The following is a 22,424-nucleotide window of genomic DNA, read 5'->3' on the forward strand; positions in this document are numbered from 1 at the left end:
AGCAGTGGTTTTCAAACTTTTTTCAGAGCGACCCTATTTTTGTCTTTTTAAATTGACGCGATCCATATATATATATATATATATTTATTTATTTATATAGAAAGAAAGGAGGAAGGAAGGAAAGACAACTGTGCTACAGACTGAGTCGAGTCCCACCGTAGGATGCTCTGTTCCAAAATCAAATCACTGTCAGTGCTTCTGAAATTAGTGAGGGTGCTTACCTTCATGCACATCTATTCTGACATATCATATTTTGTCCAGTCCATAGTTATGATTATCACAACATTGCGATTTCGAGAGAATATCTGAAGTCACTTCAGAAAGTTTGTTGCAACTTAATGCATACATTGGTCCTCTTAGCAGCATGAAAATGAAACTTTTATTCAAATTCTGAATGGAGGCTATATACAGCAAAGAAAGCTGTATTTTAGTATTTTATTATTATTTATTTTATTATTCATTTATAATATTTTATTAATTTTATTTTATATTTTTTAGTATTGTGTATTTTTGTATTTTATTCTGTACATTTTAGAGTGGCCTTGTATTGTGGTCAGCCTAAGGCACACCTGTGCAATAATCATGCTGTCTAATCAGCATCGTGATATGCCACACCTGTGAGGTGGATGGAGTATCTCGGCAAAGGAGAAGTGCTCACTAACACAGATTTAGACAGATTTGTGAACAATATTTGAGAGAAATAGGCCTTTTGTGTACATAGAAAAAGTCTTAGATCTTTGAGTTCAGCTCATGAAAAATGGGGGCAAAAACAAAAGTGTTGCGTTTATAATTTTGTTCAGTGTATATTAACAATGAACAAATGCACTACAGTATAAACATTAACACTTTTTAAACCACAAAGTAACAAGTAAATTATATTTACTTTATATTATATATATATAAAAAACATTATGTGTCATAATTCAGTTCAGTTCTTATCAAATGGCGGCAGTGCAGTAAAATCAATAATATTGCTGAATATTAGGTGTCTTCAACTAAGCAAGACAAAAGGCAACAGTAACAAGGAACCCAGACAAGACCAGGCTCAGTCAGGAAACCAGTTCTCCTCTGGCCAAACAAATGAACGTGGTGTGATTATTTCAGGCTGCATCACAAGTCAGATGGATTGATGGATTGATATCATTCAGAATATTTCATCCAACTTCTTCTGCTTGAAGAAACATCACGCTAGCAGGTGAAGCTGGTAAAAAGGGTCTGTGCAGAGGGCTTGTCTGGTTCTCGTAGTCTTTGCTGAGGATCCGTGCTGGTGCCATCAATGAGGTCTTCACAGGGATCTGTCATCTAGCTGACATGGTCTCCGCTGACATTCAGGGATGTGTTGTGGTCATTCCTGGGTGCAGCGGTCCACTGTCTGGTCTGGATACCGACTGGATCAGCTGATTACTGTAACCTAGGGATAAGGGGGAGACCGTATATAAGCGACTAATATAAGCATTGATGTCATTCTTCTTACAAATTAACAAGTACATTAGATATAAGGGAAGTATTGCTGCTTACACTAATTGGTGCATGTTATGTGGGAGTGTTCTAATTTGTGCTTTGTTGTAGTTACTCAGTGGCTCACCTGCAATCAACAGGCTAATTGATGTCACCTGAAAAGAGCCATTTAAAACTCCAGGACACATGCTTTTGCTCTCTCTCTGATCCTGAAACCAGCTTGGCAGTGGCTGGGCTTGTTTTTGTCACAGTCCCTTCTTCTTTTCTCTTTGGGTATTAATCTTAATAAATCTTATTGTATTTGATAAACTTGTTTTGTGTCCTTGATGTTGCTTCCCCAGAGCCAGGGTTGTAACATAATGGGGGCTCGTCAGTTTCTCTTTTTTTTATATAACTTTGGGACTGTGATTTTTCTGTTTATTCCCTTTTTGATTGATTTGTTTTGGTGAGTATGGTTGTTGGAGTATTTTTGTGATTTATGCATGAGTTTCCCCGGTTAAATAGGGTGAGTGTTTCAGCTGGGTTGAACATTCAATCCTTCCTTCGGTTTACTCTTTTGTTATTTTGCCTTTTTATTTTCGAGGTTATTCTGGGTGGAGACTTGTTCTCTGTCGGGGGTAAGCAATTCACAACTGTTTGATCATTGATTATATGGTCTACAGTTTTTGTGCTTTTAAAGTCGCCTCGTGCCCGGTACGCCTCAGAAGATGGATAGGGATTACGAAATGTTAGGCAGGTATCCGGGTGTTTCTCATGTATTTTGTATTATGTTAGGCTGAGCAACCATGCTTTTTTTTTTTTTTTTTTTTTTTTTTTTTTGTGTAGGGAGTAAGAGGAGAGCATTTAAGTTAGGTGAGTTAAGTTCTGTCACTTGTTTGTTTGGTCCATGATCCTAACTTTAGCGTGTTAGCAGCTTTTGTGTGATGTTCCTTTTGTGGACTTTAGTGTAGACTAGTTAATCACAAATATATTATACTGGGAATTAGTGGCATTAGAGAGCTGTTGCTTGTTTGGGATGAGTAACTTTTTGTAGTTTACTGGGTAATTTAGTTCTACTTTCGGGTTTAAAGCTATTGTGTGAGAGAGAGAATTTGCTGCTTTGTGTTATTTTTGTAGTTTTGTACTACTGTGGACCTGTGGTGTTAGCTGTATATTTGTGCAGGAAGTAGTGGAAAGGACTCCATTTGTGTTTCGTGCTTTTGTTGTTAGCACTGTAGTTTAGTTGGAGTTCAGTTTAGTAATGGCTTCTTTAGGGGATTTCCTGAAGGAACCTTCAGATGAGTTGCTGGAGCTTTTTACAAAAGATTAGCTTCTCATTATGATATTACCATTACCAGTAGTGAAAAGCGTTTAAAGGATAGTATAAAGGAAATCATTAGAAATGTGTTGATTTGATAATGGTGTTTTGAAAGTTATGCCAGTTTCCTTACAACCCATGGTTGCTCCTTTGTCTGAAGCTGCAATTCAATTGGGGCTTAACTCTCTGGGGTCGACGGTATCGCCGGCGATACCAGATCGTTTTTTTTAAGATCAGTGCAAAAGACACTAAAAATACTCTGATTTTGGTCACACAAACATGAATCGAAACTGTTAAGTGTCTACTTTTATTTGTGTACACTCACAATAACAACACAACTTTGTGCTTTGGGAAAAATGCTTAGAAAACAAACAGGGTGCGCTCTCTGTCTTCTCCGTCTCCGTGAACTGTTTTTAGAAACATGTCATTAAAATGAACTGTAACTCAGCAAATACTCCGCACACAGACATGGGAGTTATATCTATAGAAAGTGTGAAGTGTATACTTTTAAATGAATCAAGTCTTATCGAAAACAAACATTCTGTGAAGTAATCCGTATGAAACCAACACGATGTTCAGTCTTTCCCGTCTAAGTCATTATCTCTAATGAAGTCCCGCCCCCTCGTGGCTCGCGCCGTTCATATGTAAATAGCCACGTGGGATGTGCGCACGAGCAAACGCCCAACACAAACAAAGAGACGAGATCCTCATCGCCCTCGAAAGAAGAACACGATTTCATCCAGTAGAGGAGGTCAATCTGATGAGTAAGTAATGTTTCTTTTTGCATTAGTTACAGTGTTATTGTGACAAACTTGAACAGATTTACTAACAGTTAGTTGGGTTTTTCCCAAACGACAACATGATGAATGCTACGCGTCTAAGAATGTTTAGACCATGTTTATTATTAATACTCTGTTCACAAATAGATTTTAATAGCGTGCTAAACAATAATAATTCGTTTCTCAGATATAAAATATCATTTTTTTATAGTACAAAATACATCCTTTTATTGTACAAAGCATGGGTGAGTTTATGGCTACAGAATCATATCATAGGCTACTATAAAATCATACATACTAGACTATATGACTACAAAATCATAGTTGGGTTTTTCCCAAACTATAATTCCTGACTACAATGTTTGAAATCGTGTAAAACATTTTGAATATGATGGGCAATTCATTGTATTTAAATTTCATATGGCGCGATGATGTTTTCATGCTCTATATAAAACAATAAAAGTAATATGAGTGTACACTGTAACATGATGAATGCTACGAGTCTAAGTATGTTTAGACCATGTTTATTATTAATACTCTGTTCACAAATAGATTTTAATAACGTGCTAAACAGTAATAATTAGTTTCTCAGATATAAAATGTCTTTCTTTTTTTTAATGATAGTACAAAGCATGTGTGAGTCTATGGCTACAAAACCTATATATATACACACAGATGTTCTTGATATTAACATGCTCACAAATGTTTTTTTTTTTTTTTTTTGGTTGTTTGTATTTTATTGAATCAGATACCAGCACCAGATGTGTCCTGGGGCCTGTACCATGAAGCCGGATTAGCTGGCTAGCCAGGTAAATTTCAATTTAGTTTGCGCCAACTCTGGGTTTTAGGTACCATGAAAGTAGCTTGGCTTGTAGCTGCGTTCATTGCCATAGTAACTTACACTCCACAGCTAACCTGCTCTGGGGCAGCTTGTGTTCTGGGTTAGAGATCTCAAACTGAAATTGGACCAATCAAATGTGAGCAAACTAACACATGTCTGACACAAAAAAGTCACTCCCCCAGTTTATTTTGCTCCAAATTAAATGTCACTAGTACTGAAAAAATGGTCTGGCTTTAATGATAATTACTAAGAGTTATTTTATATGATTTATTTGATTATATGATTTATATTATTATTAATCCATTACACGCAAGCAATTTTAGTTTAACAGTTATTATAAATCATTTATTTTAAATGAATGTTAACATATACAGATTGTATATAATATAAATAAGTTGTAGAATCAATAGAATCAATTTCCAACTAAACTAACTTAAATTTCACTTGTGACTGCACTGATAAAGCAAGATAACTTCTTTATTTGTCCTCTTTCATGAACAAGTACTTTTTCATTGTAAATGCATTTAAATTCATCAATCTCTTAACCTTTAGCTTCTAACCAAGGCTTGTGATTGGCTGTTCGCCACTGATGTCACACATTCATGTGCACGTGCTCCACAAGCTCAGGATCAAAGCCTGAGTTGACAAAGAAAGTTGATGATCAGCATCATGGTAGTGGTTTGGTTTTGTCAACTCGAAATTAATCCTGTAACTCTGAATTTGTTCATCTACCATCATGGTACAGGCCCCTGATGTCTCTTCAAACTGTTTTCCTCTGAGAGCACTGTACCAACGTCAGATGTTCAACTACACTGATATTCTATGTTAAAACAAGCTCTTTTTCTACTGATTATGTCTTTTTTCTTCTTGAATCCATGGAAAAGTAGAAACACTTAAATAACACACATAAATATCAGGTAAGATTTACTTTTCACTTGTTGAACAGAATCTGTTGCAGGAATGACTCAAAGTCTGTTCACATCTCTGTGGTTAGATCAGTGTGCACAATAATGTGTCTTTGACCTTCATTATGTATGTTTTGATTATACTGTGTTGTAAATAAAATACAAATAATTAAAAAAAAACTTTTTTTCAATCTCATCACATTCTCTCTTACCTGCCTCAAAGTCACAGTCACACTGATGGGCCATTAGGGGAGGGCCCTTTGTCTCTCAGGTGAGACTCACTTAATATTCAAGGCCATTGCCACTCCCTTGCATATAGACCCTCGATGACAAAACATGTCTTGAAAATTTTAAATCAATATATTGTTTTCTGTGAATGAGTAAGCAGAATGATTTTCACATAATTTTGAAGTAAATATTCTAGCCTACAAGACTGATTACTCAAAAGTCTTATTCAAAACTATTTAGTGTGGGTTTTATGGCCTTATTTCAGCTACGTTTTTTTCCCCAAAACTTACTAACCACGCATAATATTTTTTTTCTAAAAAATGCAAACATGTACATCCATCTTGGTCACATATTATTGTAGCACAGTTTGTGCTGAATACAAAAAAAAATTACATGTTGGTCAGTAGTATGTTTTAAGTAGCTGAAATAAGCACAAATATCAGGGCATGTCAAAACATCTCAAGGGCCCCAAAATGACCTCAGACCCCAGAGGGTTAAGTAGCTAGCTTTACAGGAGAAACAGCTGGAGGCTAGTGTCACGGTTCATGGGTCTGTGTGTTCATCTTGCGTCTCTGTCTGGTGTGTGTGTCGTCACCTAGTTACCGCAGCTGGTGCTTAATCAGAACGCACCAGCTGCAGCTCGTTACGCTGCCTATATCTGGCTGGCGCTTTCTGTGTGTGTTGTCGGTTCGTTAACTATGTCATGTTTTCGCCAGATCTCTGTGTTCCTGCTGCACATCCTGCCTTCACTGGATTAACCTGCACTCACCTTGGACTTATCTGCACGGAGTTGGATACTCTTCTTACAGCAAGAGAGTCTTGTCTGTTCTTTGCTGTTATAAATAAACGTATCATTGCACTCGCACTTGGATCCTTGACTCTTTACCCTGACAGCTAGGGAGAGGGAAAGGCAATTTAAAGAGAAACAAATGTATCTTGAACATGAACGGTTTCTTAAAGAGTTTGAGTTGAAAGTAGCCTCTGAAAAATCAACTTCTAAGGGTGATGTTCCTTTGTTTGATGTTTGTAGCCATATTAGGTTAGTGCCTCCCTTTTTCTGAGAAAGATGTTGAGAGATATTTTTATCACTTTGAACGTGTGGCAACCACATCTAAGTGGCCCAAAAATGTGTGGACTTTGCTCTTACAGAGTGTTTTGGTAGGTAAAGCTCAGGAAGCTTACTCTGCTTTGAGCCTTGAGAGGAGCACTGATTATGAGGTTAAAGCCACTATACTGAAGGCATACGAGCTAATTCCTGAAGCTTAACGCCAGCACTTTAGAAGTTGTGTTAAACTTGCTCATCACACTTATGTTGAGTTTGCAAAGCAGAAGGGAGAGTCTGTTTGATCGGTGGTGTACATCTCAGAGGGTGGAAAGCAAGGAGCAACTTGGACAACTTCTCCGAGTCTCAGAGTAAAGGCCAGAACAATAGGTTCCGATTTGGAAAGTTTCCTGATTCATCTCCTGCTAAGAAGTTGGTTAGTGATAGTTCAACTTCAGAAAGGGTCTGTTTTTATTGTAAAAAACCAGGTCATCTTATTCGAGACTGTCCTGTTCCAAGTAAGAAGCAGAAATCCACAAAAACTGTAGCGTTTGTAAGTTCTCCAGTGTTAAGTCTCACTTGCAATTGTTCCATCTGAGAAAGTGGAATGCAAGAATGGTGAGTTAGCTGGCTCATCATCATTTTTGATGGATGGTTTTGTATGTTTGTCTTCTGATCCTGAACATAGACAAGCTATTAAGATTTGGAGAGATACTGGAGCTTTCCAATTTGTGATTCTCCAGGATGTATTGTCTTTTAATGAAAAGTCAGCTCAAGGTTCGGAGGTAATTGTAAAAGGCTTTGGTGGAGGATTTTTGTCCAGGCCGATGTAACGTGGCGGCGGAAATCGGCCCGTCTTTTGGGTGGCAGCTTACTGAGGAGGCGTGCAACATGCGACCCACAATGCAACTCAATGCTCCCTACCTGGCCCAAAGTCTTAAGCAGACCGACTAGAGACTGCACTTGAAGGAAAACTTCTCAAAGGCTGAGGGGTCATTGCGGCTTATATCAGGTGAATCAAGAATAGTGGCGATCCGTCTTAATGCTACCTGGTGGGGCTGACTGAACCGCTCATTGAGGGCAAACATGGTGTCTCGATAAGTTGTAGGGGAGTGCAAGAAGGAGTCTGCTATTAGACAAGCATCCTCTAATTTCAGGTGGTCAACCAGGACTTGATATTTGAACATCTCAGTACTGTCAGGTGGCAGGAGATTGCCCAAGGCTATTTTTAGTCGAGCAAACTCACTTAGATCTTTGTTGCGGAAATAAGGAATGGTGGGGCATGGACCTTTTGTAATATTTAGGATGCCATCCTGTGTTGTTCAGGATAAAGACGTGTGGATGAATCCCATGGTCGCTCATGTGCATACGGAGGACCTGTCTGTTTGGCAGGATACTGGCCATACCGAAGTTGGTCATCATATGAACTTGGATGGCTGAAATCCCTAGTCTTCTCCACTGAAGTGAGTCTAGGGGTAAGTGTCGGTGTGGCCCTTGTAGTGCTGTGAAAAGTCTGCTTGCCGCACTGATTCATAGTTTCTGGCTCATCATATGCAATAGGTGGAGGAGGCTCTGGCCAGTCTTCATCACCCAGATTCGCTGCATGTTGAAATTTAACTGATGGATGATCAGACTGGGTGTTGGACGTAGGTAAAGGCCTTTGCAGACTAAAGGCTCTGTCTAAAACCTGAATCAGCTCATCTTTGGCTGTCTCAATCCGTTTAAGGTCAGCTTGGATGGCCTGCTGTGTTTCACGAAGCTTTAAATTCTCCTCCGAGATCCTTTGTAACTTTAGAGAGCTAGCATCTGATCTATCGCTCTGGTATCCATCACCTTCATCAACGAGGGGAACGAACTCTGCATTGGATTCAGACTGTAGTTCTCGGTTTGGATAAGGTGGTGATGACTGGTGATCAGGGCTGGAGATGTGCTGCTGCAGAAGACTTGGATGGTTACGATGCTTATCCCTGACAGTCAGCCTCGAAGGGAAAGAAAAGGTGGGTAAACTGTGTGCTCTCTGAGGCTTTGTAGCAGATGCTCCAACCTGTGATGAAGAGTAATCATCAGATGACTCCACTGGTTGTTCTCTCATACTTACTGGTGATGCTGATTTACGGAAGCTCTGCAAGTCCACCTCATAGTCTTGTAAATAGGCTGGACGACGCTTTGGGTGAACCGAAGGGTTTACTGGTTCAGAACTGGCTGACATCTTAATCCAGAGAAGTGAGAATCCAGCTCGAAGGACCAGTTGTAGGATTTGGAATTAGAAATTTTGAGTTTTATCTTTAAAGGACTGTGGAAGGGATAACTTGCTCTGGTGGGCTGGTCAGAACCCAGGAACTCAGTCAACAACAGCTCTTTTTTTTGATGACTTTACTGTGCCATGGAGCATGTAATAGGTGTGGTCTGTACAGAGATAACAAATACAATAAAGTAAATAATACAGACTTCAAATCCAATAAATTGCCAATTCAATAACAAATGACATTACTGTCAATATTACTGGAATTAAATGAAATACTACAGCTCAATCAATTGGCATATTAGCATCTGAATAGGCCATTTAACCACAATCTTCATTAACACACTTATACTTGCGATTCCCAATAGACATATGAACAAAAACAATAATCTATCTCAATGTAGAACATGAGAACAGTAGAAATAAAGTGATTATAGAATCTCTCATCAGATATACATAACATGCAATGTATACGTAACGTGCAGGCGCTGGTTATGCACGCTCAATCAAAGGAAAATAATTACCATAACTGGTATTGCCAGCAAGATTACAACTTAATCTCAATATTAAGCATAATTTAACAAGAACAACTCACTTTACAGGATGCACGCACACATATTACACCTGGATTTGGATCGGCTCACATCTTTTCTCTCAAACTTTGCTGCGCAATCTTATATGTTTTGCATTATATAATAATAATCATCATAACAAGCATAATTAGTTTTTAATGAATAAAATAATTGGTTATTGTTCAATAATTATACTGTCATTAATGTGTTATTTTTAAAAATAGAGAAAACATTTACAAGTAGTAAAGATTCTGAAAGATTCTTCTTCTACTGTTTATAAAAGGTTTATAATTTAATATTTATTGTAGTTACAATAAATATAATCTTTTATTAACGTGATATTTTTAAACATGATGCTTTTATTATAAATATGGTGATTATAGGTGGACTTAATAAAAGATATTGATCATCTGAATCGAATCATTTCATGACTTTAAATGTCAGCCAATTATTAATTATCATGTTAGTTATTGTGTCTTTGTAAGGACGGCACTGAAGCAGAACTAGAATCCATTTGCAGAGGTTTATTAAAAGGATAGCAGCAGACAGAAACGTGAAGACAGGCAAAGGGTCAAAACCAGAGTAACAGTCCAATCAGGCAAACAGAGCAAAGGGGCAAATCCAGGAAATCAGTAGTCGAAATAATCAGGCAGAGTAATACACAATAAGTCAGGCAGAATATGACTATGGAAAACGCTCTGTAAGGCAGGTAAACTGGCAATACTTCGCAACCTGCCATGTGCTCAGTATCTGGCTTATAAAGCCACCAAACAGGAAGTGTCAGTAGAGGGAGCAGTATGCAGTCAGTACTCGGGTGAGGGCTCCCTCTGCTGGCTTGGCGTTACAGAATCAGGCGTTACAGTGATGTGAAGGCTTTTGTGGAACCTGCTGTCCATTGTAACCTCTTGGGGTTATTTTTTAGAAGGGTGGTTAGAGGAGCTGAGACCAGGCTGTAATTTCGAATGAAGCGTCAATAGAAGTTTGCAAAACCAAGGAATCGTTGGAGTTCCTTGATAGTGTTGGGTTGTGGCCATTCAGTGACTACCTTGACTTGCCTTGTCTCGTCCATCTTTACTCCTTCGTGGCTGATGTGGTATACCAAGAAAATAGTTTGTTTGATGTGAAACTCGTATTTTTCTGCCTTGACGTATAGCTGGTTTTCAAGGAGTCGTTTGAGGACAGTTCTCACATGGGTGATGTGTTCCTTCTCAGTCTTGGAGTATATCAAGATGTCGTCGATGTAAGCTACTACATACTTGCTCAGCAGGTCTCGGAAGATCTCATTGATGAAGGACTGAAACACGGCTGGTGAGTTAGCAAGTCCATAGGGCATGACCTGATATTCATAGTGCCCCCTAGTGGTGAGGAAGGCAGTTTTCCACTCATCTCCTTCCTTGATCCTGATCAGATTATATGCGCTTCTTAAGTCGAGCTTGGTGTAAATCGTGGCCTCACGTAGTTGTTCCAGGGCAGAGGGAACTAAGGGAAGTGGGTAGCGGAACTTAAGCGTTACGTTGTTCAGTCCTCTGTAGTCGATGCAAGGCCTTAGTCCACCGTCCTTTTCCACAAAGAAGCCGCCTGCTGCAGCGGATGATGATGTGGATGAACAGATGAAACCTGAACTCAAAGCCCTCCTCAATGTATTCCTCCATGGCCTGACTCTCTGTTCTTGACCGTGGGTAGACTTTGCTCTTGGGTGGCATGGCATTGGGAAGTAGATCGATCGCGCAGTCCCACGGACGGTGGGGCGGCAGTTGTGTGGCTCTGGATTTGCTGAACACCTCTGACAGATCTTTATAACAAGAGGGGATGTCTACTGTCTTATGGGTTTCGGGGCTTTCAATACTGATTGTGAGACATGGTAGGGGTGCAGCAGTCAAATAGTGATGGAAGCAAAAAGATGACCAGCGACGGAGCTTACCACAATGCCAGGAGATGTCAGGGTCATGCATAGAGAGCCAGGGATGTCCGAGAATCACTTCATGATGTGATGAGTTGACCACGTACAGGGTTATGGATTCTTGATGGAAGAGGCCGACGGTCATAGTGAGAGTTCTGGTTCTTTGAGTGATGCCTTCTCCATTGAGGGTATTGTCAATGGCTTTGATTTGTTTAGGAGGAGTGCAAGGTTGAGTAGGAAGATTATGTTTCTTGATGAGGCTGCTACTGATCAGGTTGAGGGCTGCACCAGAGTCGATCATCGCTGTAAGTTCAAGAGAAGCAGTAACAGTCTTGAGGGAAACGGGAAGCAGAAGAGACTTATTAGTAGGAAGAAAGTAATGGTCAATAGTCACCGTTTGTGTAGTTTGGCGCTTGTGTGGACATCCGGAGCAGCGGTGGCCTGTCTCACCGCAGTAGAAGCATAACTGAAGTTGTTGACGTCGGATTCTTTCTTCCTCAGGTAATTGAGTTTTACCAAGTTGCATGGGTTCGTTACTGGGAGTGGATTCAACGGGCTGAATACTTGGGGTCGAAATCAATGGTTCATATTGAGCTCCTCTGTTGATCCTTTGTTTCGGTGCTTGTCTCATCAGGTTATCAGTCTTTATGGTGAGTTTTACAGAGTCTGAGAACGAAAGACCCTCCTCCATGCAAGCTAGTTCGGTCTGGAGTTCATGGGTGAGGCCTTGTTGGAAAATAGCTTTGAGAGATACATCATTAACCCTCTGTCGGCTAAACAAGCGTACTGCTTTTGAGGCAGATTTTCCTGATAAGGCTGAAATGAGCTTGAATTGCTCTGCCATTTTTGATCGTACAGATAAGTGTTATACATCAATCGAAATTGTTAAGTGTCTACTTTTTTTTTGAGTACACTCACAATAACAACACAACTTTGTGCTTTTAGAAAAATAATAAAACAAACAGGGTGTGCTCTGTCTTCTCCGTCTCCGCGAACTGTTTTTAGAAACGCGTCACTAAAATGAACTGTAACTCAGCGAATACTCAACACAGAGACATGAGAAATATATCTATAGAAAGCTTGAAGTGTCTACTTTGAAATGAAGCAAGTCTTATCGAAAACAAACATTCTGTGATGAAGTAATCCGTATGAAACCAACACGATGTTCATTCTGTCCCGTCTGACTCATTATCTCTAATGTGACCCCGCCCTCGCGCGGCTCGCACTGTTCATATGTAAATAGCCACGTGGTGCGTGCAAACGCCCAACACAAACAAAGAGTGAGGAGATGCATCGCGGCTACTGTTCGTTTCTGGAAGAAGATGCGCTGAATAAAGGCAGGATTTCCCTTGAAAGAAGAACACGATTTCATCCAGCAGAGGAGATCGATCTGATGAGTAAGTAATGTTTCTTTTTTACATTATTTACCGTGTTATTGTGACATAAACTTGAACAGATTTACTGACAGTTAGCTGGGGGTTTCCCAAACAACAACATGATGAATGCTACGCATCTAAGAATGTTTAATGTTAATACTCTGTTCACAAATATATTTTAATAGCGTGCTAAACAATAATAATTAGTTTCTCAGATATAAAATATCATTTTTTATAGTATAAAGTACATCCTTTTATTGTACAAAGCATGCTTGAGTCTGTGGCTACAGAATCATATCATAGACCACTATAAAATCATACATACTAGACTGTATGACTACAAAATCATAGTTGGGTTTTTCCCAAACTATAATTCCTGACTACAGTGTTTGAAATCGTGTAAAACATTTTGAATATGATAGGCAATTCGTTGTATTTAAATTTCTTACGGCGCGATGATGTTTTCATGCTCTATATAAAACAATAAAAGTAATATGAGTGTACACTGTAACATGATGAATGCTACGAGTCTAAGTATGTTTAGTACATGTTTATTATTAATAGCCTACTCTGTTCAGAAATAGATTTTAATAACTTGCTAAACAATAATAATTCGTTTCTCAGATATAAGCTTTCTTTCTCTTTTTTTATGATGGTACAAAGCATGTGTGAGTCTATGGCTACAAAACATATATATACAGATGTTCCTGATATTAACATGCTCACAAATGTTTTTTTGTTTGTATTTTATTGAATCAGATACCAGCACCAGATGTATCCTGATGTCTCTTCAAACTGTTTTCCTCTGAGAGCGCTGCACCAACATGAGATGTTCAACAACACTGATATTCTATGTTAAAACAAGCTCCTTTTCTACTGATTGTGTTTTTTTCTTCTTGAATCCATGAAAAGAAGTAGAAACACTTAAATAAAACACGTAAATATCAGGTATGATTTACTTGTTGAACAGAATCTGTTGCAGGAATGACTCAAAGTCTGTTCACATCTCTGTGGTTAGATCAGTGTGCACAATAATGTATGTTTTGATTATACTGTGTTGTAAATAAAATACAAATAATTTAAAAAACCCTTTTTTCAATCTCCTCACATTCTCTTACCTGCCTCACAGTCACAGTCACACTGATGGCCCATCAGGGGCCCATTGGGGAGGGCCCTTTGTCTCTCAGGTGAGACTCACTTAATATTCATGGCCATTGCCACTCCCTCGCATATAGACGCTCGATCACAAAACATGTCTTGAAAATTTTAAATCAATATATTGTTTTCTGTGAATGAGTAAGCAGAATGATTTTCACATAATTCTGAAGTAAATATTCTAGCCTACAAGACTGATTACTCAAAAGCCTTGCTCAGGACTATTTAGTGTGGGTTTTAAGGCCTTATTTCAGCTACATTTTTTTTCCCAAAACTTACTAACCACGCATAATATTTTTTTTCTAAAAAATGCAAATATGTACATCCATTTTGGTCACATATTATTGTAGCACAGTTTGTGCTGAATACAAAAAAAATTACATGTTGGTCAATAGTATGTTTTAAGTAGCTGAAATAAGCACAAATATCAGGGCATGTCAAAACATCTCAAGGGCCCCAAAATGACCTCGGACCCCAGAGGGTTAAATCCACTTTGAGCAGCAAGAGTACGGAATTCAACAGCATAATCAGCAGCAGTGCGGGTACCTTGCGTTGTATGCAGAATCTGTGTTGTTACGCTCTTGCCTCCAGCTGGATATTCAAAAACCTCCCTAAGTTGTTGGATGAAGTAATGGACGGAGATTCTCAAATGTGGGTCGGTGTCCCAAACTGCAGCTGCCCAATCGATCGCTTTTCCAGTCAGCAGGGTCATTAGAAAAGCACATTTATCCATTTCAGACGCAAACTTCTCCCCTTGGTGATTTTAGATAAATTCCCACTTGATGAAAAAAGTCTCTGCAATGCTCAGCAGATCCATTAAACTTATCAGGAGGAACAAAGCTTACCGTCTTCGGCGTTGGTGGGGGAAGTGATCGGATGTAGTGCGTCAGGTGTTCATTGACTGACTGAAGATTGGCGAGTTGTTCCTGGTAGCCCTTTAACAGTTCACTTTGGTAAGCGAACGCCACTTGCAAATTGGAAACTTCCGCTGGATCCATCGTAGACGAAGTATTCTGTAAGGATGGCGTTGAGGCAGAACTAGAATCCATTTGCAGAAGTTTATTAAAAGGATAGCAGCAGACAGAAACGTGAAGACAGGCAAAGGGTCAAAACCAGAGTAACAGTTCAATCAGGCAAACAGAGCAAATCCAAGAAATCAGTAGTCGAAATAATCAGGCAGAGTAATACACAATAAGTCTGGCAGAATATAACTATGGAAATGCTCGGTAAGGCAATGTGCTCAGTATCTGGCTTATAAAGCCACCAAACAGGAAGTGTCAGAAGAGGAAGCAGAGGGAGTAGTATGCAGTCAGTACTCGGGAGAGGGCTCCCTCTGCTGGCTTGGCATTACAGTCTTTAAGCGCTTTTACCTCAAACTCTTTCACACTTTCTTCAGTTACTGAAAATCTGCTGATCTAATTACATTGACTGATCGTCTCAAAATATATTCTGTAATTTTACTGATTTTCATTTGTTACATAAAACACATACAGGTGCATCTCAATAAATTAGAATGTCGTGGAAAAGTTCAATTATTTCAGTAATTCAACTCAAATTGTGAAACTCGTGTATTAAACAAATTCAATGCACACAGACTGAAGTAGACTGAAGTCTTTGGTTCTTTTAATTGTGATGATTTTGACTCACATTTAACAAAAACCCACCAATTCACTATCTCAACAAATTAGAACCTGAACAGATTTACTAACAGTTAGCTGGGTTTTCCCCCAAACGACAACATGATGAATGCTACGCGTCTAAGAATGTTTAGACCATGTTTATTATTAATACTCTGTTCACAAATATATTTTAATAGCGTGCTAAACAATAATAATTAGTTTCTCAGATATAAAATATAATTTTTTATAGTACAAAGTACATCCTTTTATTGTACAAAGCATGTTTGAATCTGTGGCTACAGAATCATATCATAGGCTACTATAAAATCATACATACTAGACTATATGACTACAAAATCATAGTTGGGTTTTTCCCAAACTATAATTCCTGACTACAATGTTTGAAATCGTGTAAAACATTTAGAATATGATAGGCAATTCATTGTATTTAAATTTCTTACAGCGCTATGATGTTTTCATGCTCTATATAAAACAATAAAAGTAATGAGTGTACACTGTAACATGATGAATGCTACGAGTCTAAGTATGTTTAGTACATGTTTATTATTAATGGCCTACTCTGTTCAGAAATAGATTTTAATAACGTGCTAAACAATAATAATTCGTTTCTCAGATATAAGATTTCTTTCTCTTTTTTATGATATATAGTGATATATATGATATTTATGATATATATATACAGATGTTCCTGATATTAACATGCTCACAAATGTTTTTTTTTGTTTGTATTTTATTGAATCAGATACCAGCACCAGATGAATCCTGATGTCTCTTCAAACTGTTTTCCTCTGAGAGCGCTGTACCAACATCAGATGTTCAACTACACTGATATTCCATGTTAAAACAAGCTCCTTCTCTACTGATTATGTTTTTTTCTTCTTGAATCCATGGAAAGAAGTAGAAACACTTAAATAACACACGTAAATATCAGGTATGATTTCCTTGTTTCACTTGTTGAACAGAATCTGTTGCAGGAATGACTCAAAGTCTGTTCACATCTCTGTGGTTAGATCAGTGTGCACAATAATGTGTCTTTGACCTTCATTATGTATGTTTTGATTATACTGTGTTGTAAATAAAATACAAATAATTAAAAAAAAAACCTTTTTTTCAATCTCCTCACATTCTCTCTTACCTGCCTCACAGTCACACTGATGGGCCATTAGGGGCCAATAGGGGAGGGCCCTTTGTCTCTCAGGTGAAGATCACTTAATATTCATGGCCATTGCCACTCCCTCGCATATAGACCCTCGATCACAAAACATGTCTTGAAAATTTTAAATCAATATATTGTTTTCTGTGAATGAGTAAGCAGAATGATTTTCACATAATTTGGAAGTAAATATTCTAGCCTACAAGACTGATTACTCAAAAGTCTTGGTCAGGACTATTTAGTGTGGGTTTTATAGCCTTATTTCAGCTACATTTTTTTCCCCAAAACTTACAAACCACGCATAATATTTTTTTTCTAAAAAATGCAAACATGTACATCCATCTTGGTCACATATTATTGTAGCACAGTTTGTGCTGAATACAAAAAAAATTACATGTTGGTCAATAGTATGTTTTAAGTAGCTGAAATAAGCACAAATATCAGGGCATGTCAAAACATCTCAAGGGCCCCAAAATGACCTCAGACCCCAGAGGGTTAACAGAAAACTGAGTGGAAGGAAAAAGTATGGAAGAAAAAGTTGCACAACCAACTGAGAGAACCGCAGCCTTATGAGGATTGTCAAGCAAAATCGATTCAACCGAGAGAACCGCAGCCTTATGAGGATTGTCAAGCAAAATTGATTCAAGAATTTGGGTGAACTTCACAAGGAATGGACTGAGGCTGGGGTCAAGGCATCAAGAGCCACCACACACAGACGTGTCAAGGAATTTGGCTACAGTTGTCGTATTCCTCTTGTTAAGCCACTCCTGAACCACAGACAACGTCAGAGGCGTCTTACTTGGGCTAAGGAGAAGAAGAACTGGACTGTTGCCCAGTGGTCCAAAGTCCTCTTTTCAGATGAGAGCAAGTTTTGTATTTCATTTGGAAACCAAGGTCCTAGAGTCTGGAGGAAGGGTGGAGAAGCTCATAGCCCATTTTCTAGCAGGATTTGGCACCTGCCCACACTGCCAAAAGCACCAAAAGTTGGTTAAATGACCATGGTGTTGGTGTGCTTGACTGGCCAGCAAACTCACCAGACCTGAACCCCATAGAGAATCTATGGGGTATTGTCAAGAGGAAAATGAGAATCAAGAGACCAAAAAATGCAGATGAGCTGAAGGCCACTGTCAAAGAAACCTGGGCTTCCATATCACCTCAGCAGTGCCACAAACCGATCACCTCCATGCCACGCCGAGTTGAGGCAGTAATTAAAGCAAAAGGAGCCCCCCCTACCAAGTATTGAGTACATATACAGTAAATGAACATACTTTCCAGAAGGCCATCAATTCACTAATTTAAAAAAAAAAAAAATTTACTGGTCTTATGAAGTATTCTAATTTGTTGAGATAGTAAATTGGTGGGTTTTTGTTAAATGTGAGCCAAAATCATCACAATTAAAAGAACCAAAGACTTAAGCTACTTCAGTCTATGTGCAATGAATTTATTTAATACACGAGTTTCACAATTTGGGTTGAATTACTGAAATAAATGAACTTTTCCACGATATTCTAATTTATTGAGATGCACCTGTAAATACATAAATTAATAACTTTTAAAACATACATGAAATATTAGCTCACATTAGCACAAGTAGATGTGAAGATCATCTAAGAACAACATAAAACCTGTTAAAACATGAGACATGCACTAAAGTAATAAACTTCACATTTAATTTATTTTGACCATATTTTTGCTCTTATAATTTCATGGTTACATATAAATACATAAATATTCATCATGAATTAAAATCTGATCAAGTTTATTTTTCAGTGTGTTTTATTATTTGTGCACAAAAACAATAGAGAAAAATCAAATGATAAATTATAAAAAATTACTTCTTTATGAATCATATTTGAGAAAGGTACTTTTCATAGTAATAATGTGACACTACAGTAAAAACTGATATGCATCAACACAAACAGGTTGAGAAAATCACAGATACACATAGTCACTCTGTAGCGTATCAGAGTTAATCAGACAATTTAAGATTGGGTCAAGAACATGGTTGAAACACGAGGGCCGAATTCCACAAAGAAGCACAAGACAACGTCATATATCTGTCCACGATACCCTGGCGCCACGAGTCTGAAGCAAGCTCAACCAACCAACTCTGCAACATTAACACTTATTGATAATCCCAACTCAGGAAGGAGTTTGTCAAATTTGGGGCAAGTAACCAAGATTGATGGTCAAAGAGTTGCACAGCATGACCATCACATGTAAATCCACGATAGTAATCACAATCACAAGCTCTTTGAATTGACTTCCCCCACCTAGAGGACAAGAACCAGACAAGATTCCTTATGAGACCTTTTAACCTCTTTGATCTTCATAGAGCACATTCTCACTTCACAGAATGGCAGAGAGACTGTCTTTACATCTATATATGCCTAAAATGATGCTGCAGGGACTTATGAGCAACGTTCACTTCATTGCTTAACTCCATATCATGTATGTAACCCACACATTTGACTATCATTGTTACGGATCAACCAGCCAGTCACAACACACTCTCTCACCCGAGTTCTAATCAGCCACACCTGCACATCATTTGGTCACCAATCAACTCTGGCATAAAAGCACACACCTCACAGCACCTCATTGTCTGGTCTTGTTCATATGAAGTAGACTCCTTATGCTATCACAGCTACTTACCCGCTACTTATCTTCTTGTACATTTACCTCCAGTGTTCTCTCCAGCATTGTGTCTTCGGTGTACCCCAGTCAGTCTGCTCCAGTGATCTGCTTCCGAAGTCTGCTACTCCGCCTGTGTCAGGTGTGTGTGCTCTGTCCCGTACTCCTAAGTGTTCAAGACGAAGATCTTCAATCAACTTCTCTACTACCGTCAACTGGATATCATACTCCCCACTTTCAATCCCTATTGCTCTGCTGAACCTAAATAAACACCAGTTATCAATCCGATTCCTGGTCTCAGTCTGCTTCTGTAACAATCATGTTCTAATCACTTATTGTGTATGTATTTTTAATAACTATTGAATAGTTTATAGGATTATATTCATGTTTAGTATGTGTGTGTGTGTGTGTTTGAATCTTCTTGCTTGAAACGTTTCTATCAATCAATTCTTTGTCAAATGTATCATATTCTTGTTATAGAAATCATGTCCAAAATTATACTTTGCAAGAGTGGGAAAATTCGGACCATGTGACTGATAAGATAACATGTTGATTTATGGATTGGGAGGAGAAACAGAGCAACACCCCGAGCTAAGACAGTGTCTAACTGGTCGAGACACCATTTGGGATGTGTCCAAAAGCCCAGTTTAAATACTCAGGACACCATCAAATTACGCTTTTAGCTGTTGCTTTTAGTCATGCTTTTAGCTTTTGCTTTTTAGCCATGCTTTTTGTCATCATTTTTGCGTTCTTTGAGCGCCGTTCCAGCGTGCTCTGGCCTACATGCACACTGCTACTTAACCACAATGAGAAGAAAAATAATCTAGTCTCATTACATCCTTTCTTTCTTTTACTTAAGTTTCTTTTCTTTCCCATTGAGACTTTCATGTTCTGAGTTAAGTTTGCCAACGCCGCGTCTCCGAGTCCGACCTCAAGTGCCCGTCTAAAACTTCAACCAGACCACAACTCCGCAACTTCAGCCAACGGCCAAAACTTCACTACGAACAACCACTGAACTTTCAGCCAATCAGCAACCTTGGGAAACCCCCTTTCTGTAAAGACAACGACGAAAGGGAATCCCTTAACACAAAGGCAACGCAAGTACAAACTCCAGATTCTAGCTGAGCTGGTGCATTTAATATAAATTTTGGCCTCATTGAGAAACACAATGCAAGGGTTAATTAAGTGATTGATGGTTGTTCAGGTCTATGCAATTGCACATATTGCTATAAACTTGGAATTTCATATTTTCATTCTCTTAAACTCATTCTTTCCTCACTTTCTCTCTTTCTGCAACTTGTGTGAATGTGTGAATGCGTGTGTTCATGTGTTAATTAGTTTACATGTCTTAGATTTATCCAATAAAGTCTTATTTATATTGAAAAGAGAAGTATCTTGTGTTTTGTGCTTACAAGTTAATGTCTTAAACTGGCGATCTTGTTACTGTGCTAATTAATAGTGTTTTCACTATATTTTGTATTTTAATATCCAGTGCAGTGTTGATGTTATATGGCTCGTTCAGTGAATTGCTGGCCGACTCAGTGATCAGCCGCAAAACAGTGATTCTGTCCAAATTCCCTATAAAATCATAAATGATTCCCTTTGAGCTAAATTGACCTTGTTTCCCTTACAACTCATTTATTGCACACAATTATTCTGATTCATGTTATTTCAGTGACAGAAGTTCAGCTGCAGTATTAATGTCATGAAGAGGCTCTATAATAACTCTTATCATGCCGCTCAAAGCATTCTGGGTAGAATCTCTCCTCAGTCTATTCTGATTCTACTGAGGAGATCTACACAGTTTCACTGATGATCTATAATCAACATCTGGACTGTGTGGATGAGGCTCATTGTGTTTCTGGAGATGCTGTAGAAGGACAGAGTTCCTGCATCATCATCATCATACACTTCTATTCTCCTGCTGATGGTCAGATAAGTCCGTGTGCTATTGTGTGTGAATGCGTAACCAAAGATAGAGCAGCTCATACTCCAGGACTGAGGGTCAAATAAAGATGGAAGAGATGTGTTTTTAGCCGATTCTTGAAGATGGCTAAGGATTCAGCTGCTGGGATTGAGTTGGGCAGGTCATTCCACCAGGAGGGAACAGTTAATGAAAAAGTCAGTGAAAGTGATTTATTTGGGAGATATTGTGATTATTATTATTATGAAATACAGACTGTTTATTTTTACAGTGCAGTAACATTATTGCAATCATACCATTTTATTGATGTTTTTAAAGTAATAAAATAAAATTAATATTTAGGAAATATTATTATTGTTATTATTATTATTATTATTATTATTAAACTGACTGTTTTTGTTTTGTTTTTACAGTGCAGTAGCATAATTGCAATCATAAAATTTTCATGGATGTGTTTAATTGATATCATTTAAAACATAAAATAAAATTAATATTTTGAAATTAATTAATAATTTTATTTATATATATATATATATATATATATATATATATAGTTGCATTATTATTATTAATGCTACTGCACTGTAAAAAAAAACAGTCAGTATTTATTAATAATAATACAATTATTAATAATAATATATCCAAAATATTTATTTTATTTTATTATTATTATTATTATTATATGATTGCAATATTGATTCTGCACTGTAAAAATTAAATAAAATAAAGTCAGTATTAAATAATAATAACAAAACAAATAATAGTAATATTTCCAAAATATTTATGGTATTTTATTATTTTAAACATCCACAAAAATGTATGATTGCAATAATGCTACTGCACTGTAAAAATAAACAGTCAGTATTTATTGCAATCATACAATTTTTATGGATGAGTTTAACTGATATAATTTTTTTTTTTTAAATCATAAAATAAAATTAATATTATGATTAATTTTATTATTATTATTAAATACTGACTTTTATTTTGTACAGTGCAGTAGCATTATTGCAATCATAAAATTTTCATGGTTGTGTTTAATTGATATAATTTAAAAAAGTCCTCATTTGTAAGTCGCTTTGGATAAAAGCATCTGCTAAATGACTAAATGTAAAGGTAAATGATTATTGCAGTTGCAACATTTCTTTATTGATTTGTTATTTAAATAATAATTAAATACAATTAATATTTTGGTCATTATTCTTTAGTATTATTATATATTATTATTAAAAACTTTTTATTTGACGGTAGAATTAGATTATTGTTTTTGTGACACAT

At 37.6% G+C, this 22,424-nt stretch overlaps 1 protein-coding gene across 1 annotated transcript in view; it reads left to right on the plus strand.

The window, feature by feature from the left end:
• The window catches only part of LOC131538364 (protein NLRC3-like), a 230,206-nt gene that overhangs the window by 166,135 nt on the left and 41,647 nt on the right, over positions 1–22,424 (plus strand). The window lies entirely within an intron of this gene.

This window comes from Onychostoma macrolepis, chromosome 04 (genome assembly GCF_012432095.1).
Source record: "Onychostoma macrolepis isolate SWU-2019 chromosome 04, ASM1243209v1, whole genome shotgun sequence".
NCBI classification, from domain to species: Eukaryota; Metazoa; Chordata; class Actinopteri; order Cypriniformes; family Cyprinidae; genus Onychostoma; species Onychostoma macrolepis.